The following is a 10098-nucleotide window of genomic DNA, read 5'->3' on the forward strand; positions in this document are numbered from 1 at the left end:
GGAAAAAAAAAGATAAAGAAGTAAAATACAGCACTATGTCATCATAGTGCTGTATTTTACTCTGCTACACCAGAGTCAGTGTGGAGAGACTGGGCTGCGGACCTGGCACTGAGCACCGGGACGGACAAGCTTCACAGTGTCTTGGCTGAAAGAGCAGGTATCGGACACCTCAGTCTTCTTGGACATATCCTCGCTCAACCGTGCGGACTGGACGGACAAATCTAGACTCCAAACATCCCAGAATAAGCTAGTCCGGTTACTTTTAGACCTCCACCCCAGATCACACCTCACTCCAACCCACTTCTCCAAAGTGGGCTGGCTCAGGGTGGAGGACAGAGTAAAACAACTTGCACTGAGCCTAGTCTATAAAATCTGCTACACCTCCCTGATACCGAAGTACATGTCAAACTACTTCCTTAAAGAAATTACTTGCTTTTACAGTATACAAAAGATTAAATTTTTTGCAACAAGAAAATTGTAGCAAAAATGTTTGTCTCCTAACTTTTAAACTAAACTCGTGAGGGTATAGTTTGTTTCCCCGGCCAAATTTGGCCCCCGGGCCGCCAGTTGAATAGCCCTGCTCTTAGGCCCAAAAATAATATTTTCAATGGTTTCTGTTTAGAATTCAGTCCCAAAACCCTGCATTCTGCTCCTGGGTCGAGCTACCTCCCTCCACCCCACTTCTCCAAAGTGGGTTGGCTCAGGGTTTAGGGTTAACCCTAACCCTAACCCAAAGCTCAGGGTGGAGGACAGAGTAAAACAACTTGCACTGAGCCTAGTCTATAAAATACACTACACCTCCCTGATACCGAAGTACATGTCAAACTACTTCCAGGGGGAGCTCCACAAACCACGTTAAACCCAGAATCCGATCTAACAAAGGTCTTAACTCATTCTCTTTCTATGCCACATCAATGTGGAATGCACTCCCAACAGGTGTGAAAGTAAGTGCATCTCTATCCTCCTTCAAAACCGCTCTAAAAGAACACCTCCAGGCAACTTCAACCCTATACTAACACCCTCCTCCATTCACATCCCACCTCCCCGGATTGTAAATAACCTAGTGTAAATAATCAAATGTATTTCTTATCTATTTACTTGCTCTTATGCTATGTGAACTCACTATGTTCTCTGCTGGCTGTACATATCCTACTAAATAAGACCTACACTGTTTCAATGTCCATTTCTCTGTTGATGCAATTGTTGATGACTGAAGTACTGATATCAACCAAAGCTCCTCATCCCACCCCCCGGATTGTATATAATGTAAATAATTCAATGTATGTACTATGATGACTAACTTATGTGATGACTGTATTATGCTGATAGTATATATTTGTACCATGAATTGATGAAGGTGGACCCCTGCTTTAATGTCTTTCATGTCCTTCGTTTTCTTTGATGTTTCCCTCTTACACAAATGTAAGAGGGATGTGTACTATGGCTATGAGTTGTTGTTGTTTTTTTCCCTTGGCCTCAGGCTTAGATCGATTATTTTATTTTATTTTATTTACCTGTATCTCACCTTTTTTGTAAGGGGCGCCGGAAGTTGGCAGACCCGTCAGCGATCCTGTTCTGTCTCCCTGTAATCTATCCATCTATCTATCTATCTATCTATCTATCTATCTATCTATCTATCTATCCATCTATCCATCTATCCATCTATCCATCTATCTATCTATCTATCTATCTATCTATCTATCTATCTATCTATCTATCATCCATCCATCCATCCATCCATCCATCCATCCATCAGTTTCTGATTTATTAAATTGTATAACAGCGCAAAATATTGCTCATTTGTAGTGGTCTTTCTTGAACTATTTGGAAAAAAAGATAGAAAAATAACTAAAAACCTTTTGAAAAGTAAACAAGTGATTCAATTATAAATAAAGAGTTCTCCACATAGAAGTAATCATCAACTTAAAGTGCCCTCTTTGGGGATTGTAATAGAGATCCATCTGGATTCATCAACTTACTTCTAAACATTTCTTCACAACCAAATAAATCTTTAACATCAATATTTATGGAACATGTCCACAAAAAAATCCAGCTGTCAACACTGAATATTGCATTGTTGCATTTTTTTTCACAGTTTATGAACTTACATTCATATTATGTTGAAGTATTATTCAATAAATATACTTATAAAGGATTTTTTAATTGTTGCCATTTTTAGAATATTTAAAACAAAATGTCACGTACCCTTTGGCATACCTTCAAGTACCCCCATTTGAGAACCACTGCCCTACTCCATGTTCTTTTATTTAACCCAGTGTTTTTTTTTTTAATATGTATCTAATGCTTTATATAACCTATGTGTCTTGAATGCAATCCTAAAATATCTCCCACTGCTAACCTAATCTTGCCTTTCGCTAACTTACTTTCCACTATTTCCCTTTTACTTGAAACCAATTTTCGTACACGTCATATAAACATGTGACGTTGAACACTCCTATTGGTCCAGCGGAGTAGGAAGTGACGCAGAAGTAAGACGCGAGGTGATTGGCTGATTTGGAGAAGATATTTGCGCGGAGGTTTGAAAAGGCTTTTTGAAAAAAATCGTCGACGACTACATCAATCCAAAGAAGAAGGAGGCGACGACAACTCGACAAGAGTTGCATTCGAAGAAAGGCCAAACAGCAGGTAATACATGGTCAACACGTGTATATAAAGTATCAAAGTAGCTATAGACTCGCTATAGAATGCGCTTTTCCAAACTTAAAATGGCTTCTTCCTGCTGTACGGCTAACATGTCGTTAAGCGTTGTAGCATGTTAGCTAGTACGGGCACTTTTAACTCCAGTCTTGCCCAGCGTGCTGTAAAGTTTGTATTTGTACAATAACTTCACTTTTTGTCCGAGATAAAGTTCGAAAAAGATTCCATAATAGTTTAACTCTTTCAATTCAGGCTATAAGAATCAATCCATCAATCAATGTGAGTGTCTCAAAGAGCTGCACAAGCCACGATGACATCCTCGGTTCAGATCCTGCATCAGGGCAAGGAAAAACTCAACCCAATGGGATTATGAGAAACCTTGGAGAGGACTGCAGTTGTGGGGACCCCCCCTTAAGGCTACCGGTGCAATGGAAGTCGAGTGGATCTAGCATAATATTGTGAGAGTCCAGTCCATAGTGGATCTAACATAATAGTGAGAGTCCAGTCCATAGTGGATCTAACATAATATTGTGAGAGTCCAGTCCATAGTGGATCTAACATAATAGTGTGAGAGTCCAGTCCATAGTGGATCTAACATAATATTGTGACAGTCCAGTCCATAGTGGATCTAACATAATATTGTGAGAGTCCAGTCCATAGTGGATCTAACATAATAGTGTGAGAGTCCAGTCCATAGTGGATCTAACATAATATTGTGAGAGTCCAGTCCATAGTGGATCTAACATAATAGTGTGAGAGTCCAGTCCATAGTGGATCTAACATAATATAGTGAGAGTCCAGTCCATAGTGGATCTAGCATAATATTGTGAGAGTCCAGTCCATAGTGGATCTAACATAATAGGGAGAGTCCAGTCCATAGTGGATCTAACATAATATTGTGAGCGTCTAGTCCGTAGTGGATGTAACATAATAGTGTGAGAGTCCAGTCCATAGTGGATCTAACATAATAGTGTGAGTCCAGTCCATAGTGGATCTAACATAATAGTGTGAGAGTCCAGTCCATAGTGGATCTAACATAATAGTGTGAGAGTCCAGTCCATAGTGGATCTAACATAATAGTGTGAGAGTCCAGTCCATAGTGGATCTAACATAATAGTGTGAGAGTCCAGTCCATAGTGGATCTAACATAATAGTGTGAGAGTCCAGTCCATAGTGGATCTAACATAATAGTGTGAGAGTCCAGTCCATAGTGGATCTAACATAATAGTGTGAGAGTCCAGTCCATAGTGGATCTAACATAATAGTGTGAGTCCAGTCCATAGTGGATCTAACATAATAGTGTGAGAGTCCAGTCCGTACTGGATCTTATATAATAGTGTGAGAGTCCAGTCCATAGTGGATCTTATATAATAGTGTGAGAGTCCAGTCCATAGTGGATCTAACATAATAGTGATAGTCTAGTCCATAGTGGATCTAACATAATAGTGAGAGTCGAGTCCATAGTGGATCTAACATAATAGTTTGAGAGTCCAGTCCATAGTGGATCCAACATAATAGTGTGATAGTCTAGTCCATAGTGGATCCAACATAATAGTGAGAGTCCAGTCCATGGTGGATCCAACATAATAGTGAGAGTCCAGTCCATAGTGGATCTAACATAATAGTGAGAGTCCAGTCCATAGTGGGGCCAGCAGGAGACCATCCCGAGTGGAGACAGGTCAGCAGCGCAGAGACGCCCCCAACCGATGCACAGACTAGCGGTCCACCCCGAACCCCGACTTTGGACAGCCAGTGCTTCATCCATTGCCTACTGAACCTGTGAGCAAAAAAGAAACGTCAGTCCAACTAGTCTAAAAGGGGGTCTATTTAAAGGCTAGAGCAGGGGTCGGGAACCTTTTTGGCGGAGAGAGTCATGAAAGCCAAATATTTTAAAATGTATTTCTGTGAGAGCCATATCATATTTTAACACTGAATAAAACTAAATGCATGCATTTGTAAGTAAGACCAACATGTTTAGATTACAATAAGTCTCTTATTATTTTCAATAACATTGTTATTCTGAAGCTAACCAATAATAAATAAAATACTTCTTAATGCAACTTCTTGAAATGGTGGGGTAGAAAACGGATGGATAGATTAAAATACATGAGAACGTTTTATATTTTCAACGTTGTTTTTAACACTTTAACACGTACCATGAATTGATTAACATGGACCTCGGCTTTAACAAGTTGAAAAACTTATTAGGGTGTTACCATTTAGTGGGAATCGCTAATAAGCCGGAGTTCTTTGAATGCAGATCTCTTGCCGGGACATATGGTACAATACAATCAGCAAGATAGATTGGAGCTAGACCGTGGAGTATTTTATACGTAAGTAGTAACACCTTAAAGTCACACAGGAAGCCAGTGCAGGTGAGCCAGTACAGACGTAAAATGATCAAACTTTCTTGTTCTTGTCAAAAGTCTAGCAGCCGCATTTTGTACCAACTGTAATCTTTTAATGTGAGACATAGGGAGACCTGAAATCGAGACGTAACGAACGCATGGATAATGATCTTTGGTGTCGTTAGTGGACAAAATGGAACACATTTTTGCGATATTACAGATATTAAAAGGTCAGCATACCGTTTCTGTTATAGCATAAATTTGATTTAATTTGATAGCTTAAAAATAAACGCATTGTCATATCCAATCACAGTTCTACAGTACTGGACATTCTATCATTTACACGCGTCAAACTGGTCAACACGGTAAGGGCTGTACAGTAATATTGAATGTTTTAAAATGCAGATGGCAAGGATGGTAGTTCATTTAAATTAGAAAACCTAGTTAAGCATAACTCTTAAATAAAGCAATTTATTTTTTCTAAATCCCATAAAACGGAAGTTGAGTTTGGTTTATGAGAAATAAAACTGATTGCCCTGAATTCGTCAAATCAATGTTCTTGAAAATTTCAGTTCCGCGACTACACGGAAAAAAAGGTTTGTTGTACTCATAATGATGTTGCTGTTTTTTCCTATATTCAGTTATGGCTCCCTCGAAAAAAAACCGCAGGCAAAACAATGTCAAGAATGCCAAACTCGAAGTATTTCTGGAGGATTTTGACAGCGAGGGTAAATATGTCACGGTCATCCACCACAATTTTTAAAGTCCTTTTGTGTTTTACTACGATACCCTGACATACTTGCCATTGTTTTCCCAGTCAAGACAATACTTGATCAAATGCAGGAGAAGGAGAAGCAGCTGCTGAAAGATATTGACAACCACTACAATATGACCATCATCAATCTCCCAAAGGCTGTCAGGCAAATGAATTGGTTGGAAATTTTCAGTAAGTATGTTTTTAACACTTCATGTTTGCATGCTGTTCTCTAAATTGTACCCAATTGAGGCAGCGTCCGAGCGTTCCAGACGCTGATTAGGAAACCAAAAACACACAAACACTATAAAACGCTTGCAATGGGTTAATGCTGCTAATTAAAAAAGTACTGCAATTACATAAACTTGGTTGTAATTTTTTCCAAGACAATCTTGGCCACAAGTTTGGAAGTGTTTCAACAACCATGCTGCCAGTGAATGCATTTTACGTGGCTGTTTTGTATTCTGTAAAATTAAGTGATCTTTGTTGGATCGCAAAAAAGAAAAACGTAGCAGCAAAATTATTATTAAAACACAAAAATAAGGTCTCTCCCAAAATGTTAAAACTTTGTAATTCATTTATTTGTAGTGGCCCCGCCACATATCGCAAAAGATACTTGGCGCTATTTAAAAAAAAAAAAAAAGTGAAGTGAATTATATTTATATAGCGCTTTTCTCAAGTGACTCAAAGCGCCTTACATAGTGGGGGGGGGGGCATCCGATTAACTTCTCTGGAGCGCCGTTCTCTCTGCGGCTGTGCAGCTGCTGAACCAGATGCAGTAGGTCAGGATGCTCTCAATGGAGCACCGGTAGAAGGACACCAGCAGTTCCTGTGAGAGGTGGTTGTTCCTGAGTATTCTCAGGAAGTGCAGTCTCTGGTGTGCCTTCTTGATGGTAGCCGTGGTGTTGGTGCTCCAGGATAGGTCGTTGGCCAGGTGGACTCCCAGGGAGCGGAAGTCGGAGACCCTCTCCACACAGTCACCACTGATGATCAGGGGCAGGATGTCCGTTTTTTTCCTCCTGAAGTCTATGACCAGCTCCTTGGTCTTGGAGGTGTTCAGGGCCAGGTTGTTGACTTTGCACCAATCCGACAGCTTCTCCACCTCATCCCGATATGCAGCCTCGTCTCCCTCCGAGATGAGCTCCACTACGGTGGTGTCATCCGCAAATTTGATGATGGAGTTGCTGGAGTGGGCAGGTGTGCAGTCGTATGTGTAGATGGAGTAGAGAAGGGGGCTCAGCACGCAGCCTTGTGGAGAGCCGGTACTGAGGTGCAGGCTTGATGACATGTGGCGACCCAACTGCACCCTCTGGGGGCGGTTGGATAAGAAGTCCTTAATCCACATGCAGATGGAGTTCGAGAGACCCAGGTCTGACAGTTTGGACACCAGTCTATCAGGAATAATGGTGTTAAATGCCGAGCTATAATCCACAAAAAGCAGCCGCACGTAGCTTCCCCCCGTCTCCAGGTGACCCAGGGAGGAGTGTAGGGCTGTGGCGATGGCGTCCTCTGTGGACCTGTTGGCTCTGTAGGCAAACTGGTGTGGGTCGAGCTCGGGAGGGAGGACTGAGGTGATATGGGTCCGTACCAGCTTCTCGAAGCACTTCATAGCTATAGGTGTAAGTGCAACTGGACGGTAGTCATTCAGACATCTGACAGAGTTCTTCTTCGGCACCGGGATTATTGTGGAGGTCTTCAGGCATGATGGGATGACGGCCTGGGAGAGGGACTGGGTGAAGATCTTCGTAAATACTCCGGCCAGCTGGTCTGCACAGTCTCTTAGTACCCGTCCCGGGACTCTATCTGGGCCCGTAGCCTTCCTCGGGTTCACTGCCTTCAGCGTGCGTCTCACCTCATGCTCCTCCAGTATAAGGGTGCAGCTGCTGTGGGTGTTGGGTGGGAGTGTTGTGACGGCTGCAGGTGTTTTTCTCTCAAATCGGGCGAAGAAGCTGTTTAACTCCCCCGCTCGAGAGGCTTTGCCGTCAGCCGAAGGGTTACTGGGTCTGAAGTTGGTCATGTCTTTTATTCCTTTCCATACCTCCTTGGTGTTGTTGCTCTGCAGGTGGGCTTCCAATTTCCTCCTGTGTTCGGCTTTTGCCTCTCTGATGCATCTCTCAGATTGGCTCTGGCAGTACTGTAGAGTGCCAGGTCCTGCGCTTTGAAGGCACTGTCTCTCTCTTTGAGTAAGCCCTGGACTGTTTTTTCATCCAGGGCTTCCTGTTGGGGTAGACTCGGATGCGCTTGTCCACTGTGACAGTGTCTATGCAGTGTTTGATGTACCCCAGGACTGCTTCTGTGTACTGCTCCAAGTCTGGGTTTTCAAAAACTGACCAGTCTGTTGTATCAAAGCAGTCCTGCAACTGTTCCATGGCTCCCTCCGGCCATGTTTTGACCGTTTTGGTTGTGATAGGAGCACTTTTTCTTATTGGTGTGTAAGCTGGCAAAAGGAGCAGGGATATGTGGTCAGACTTGCCTAATTGGGGAAGTTTGTTTGGCTCTATATCCTTTTTTATGTTGGAATAGACTTTGTCCAGTGTGTTAGCTCCCCTCGTAGCACAGTTTGGGGAGCACTTTTTTCAGGTCGACATGATTAAAGTCCCCCGCTATGATGTGGATGCCGTCGGGATATTTGTTCTGTTGTGCACTGATTGTCTAAAGTGTCTTGCCCAAGGACACAACGGCAGTAACTGGGATGGTACAAGCGGGAATCGAACCTGCAACCCTCAAGTTGCTGACACGGCCACTCTACCAACCGAGCTATGCCGCCCCAAAATTGTCGCTACCCTCACTTTCACATTGCAGCTTAAAGGGGAACTGCACTTTTTTTTTTTTTTTTAGAATTTTGTTTTGATCTTTAATAATCATTGTGAGGGACAAACGGTTTTTCTTCTTTTGCATTCTAACATGTAAAACCGTCTCCTTCCAGGTGGCTAATGGGAGCAATCAATTCTACCTCTAAATTATTTTAAAAAATACATTCAAAAACCGCCAACAATACATCCGTAATCTCTATAATAACCAAACTGTAGCAACATTGTTATTGCAAGAGCGAACACAGAACTCTTTTTCTATCGTAGTAACACATCGGCGTGCTATTGTAAGAGCCGTAAAAGTTAACTACGGCGAGTATTAAGCTAGCTTCTACGTCAGCACGAAACGCATTTGAGTTTGTAATGCACAATGCACTGCAATAGAACACCAAGCTGTACTGACTGAAAAACATGAACATATTCCAGTATCTGTAAAGTATTAGCCCACATTTCATATTTTGTTTGTACACAGCTGAGCTAGCGAGAGAGCATATGTACTGTAGTTGTAATAACACGCATGACGTGAAGCGTGTATCATTTACAATATAAAGTGTGACTCACTCGACGGACTTTCGTTCGTCTGGTCCAGCTGGCCGGGATATTTCCGGTTGATTTTGGGTAATCATTCCATTAATGTTAAACTACTTTGTCTCCAAACTACTCCGCTTCCGTCTGCTCCAACATTTCACCGTCTTTTTCGTTTTTTGATCCTCTGTATATTTAGCTTCAAAAAGATAAGCTTGTTAATCCTCATTTGTGTAAAAATAGTCGTCTTTGTTTGTCTGATGCCAAGTGTACTATGATTAAAATACACACGCGTGTTTGATTACAGTCGGAACATACATTGTTGACAGAAGTCAGGTGTGCGCTGCTATGGAAACAGAATCAATGCGTGGAAGAAATAAATCCCGGAAATGATCATCCATCCATCCATTCATTTTTTCTACCGCTTGTCCATCTCGGGGTCGCCTATCCCAGCTGCATTTGAAAAATAGGGTAAATATTTTACATAATACATTTAGTTATGAAGGTGTGTGGTACTACATTATATATAGTAGCAGTGTGTATATAAAGCGTTGCTGAGGGGGTTTTGAAGTTGTTTTCGAGGGCTTTGAAGGCTACAAAAGTGTCTCCCATTAGCCGCATCTTTTTTAAAATTATCTTTAAAATCCCAAAAAATAAGACGTGTGTTTTTGTCTCTCATAATGATTGTGAACGATTGGCAAAATTCCCCTCCAAAAGTGCAGTTCCCCTTTTAACTCTAAGGTGTAGTTACAAAACCATCCTTTAGATGGCATTGTTACTCTGTATAGTCAACACACTTGAACTGCAGACAACAGGAAATTAGCAAGTAGATAAATAAGAGTCCAGTGAGAGAATAATGAAATAGCGTAACAGAGCAGAAAAAAACAGAAATGATGCAATATGTTACTGCATATGTCAAAAGAAAAAACCCTGTAACCAGTGTTTATATGGTTCCATTATACAGGTGCTGGTCATATTATTAGAATATCATGATAAAGTTGAT

The 10098-nt window shown here is 41.6% G+C and overlaps 1 long non-coding RNA gene across 1 annotated transcript; it reads left to right on the forward strand.

Annotated features, from left to right (window-relative positions):
* Nucleotides 1-2487: 2487 nt before the first annotated feature.
* On the forward strand, nucleotides 2488-5954 carry LOC133539439 (uncharacterized). The gene is made up of 3 exons (XR_009803380.1): nucleotides 2488-2646; nucleotides 5648-5734; nucleotides 5824-5954. It is a non-coding gene; the product is annotated as an uncharacterized LOC133539439 (long non-coding RNA).
* The last annotated feature ends 4144 nt before the right edge of the window (nucleotides 5955-10098 follow it).

This window comes from Nerophis ophidion, linkage group LG21 (genome assembly GCF_033978795.1).
Source record: "Nerophis ophidion isolate RoL-2023_Sa linkage group LG21, RoL_Noph_v1.0, whole genome shotgun sequence".
NCBI lineage: Eukaryota > Metazoa > Chordata > Actinopteri > Syngnathiformes > Syngnathidae > Nerophis > Nerophis ophidion.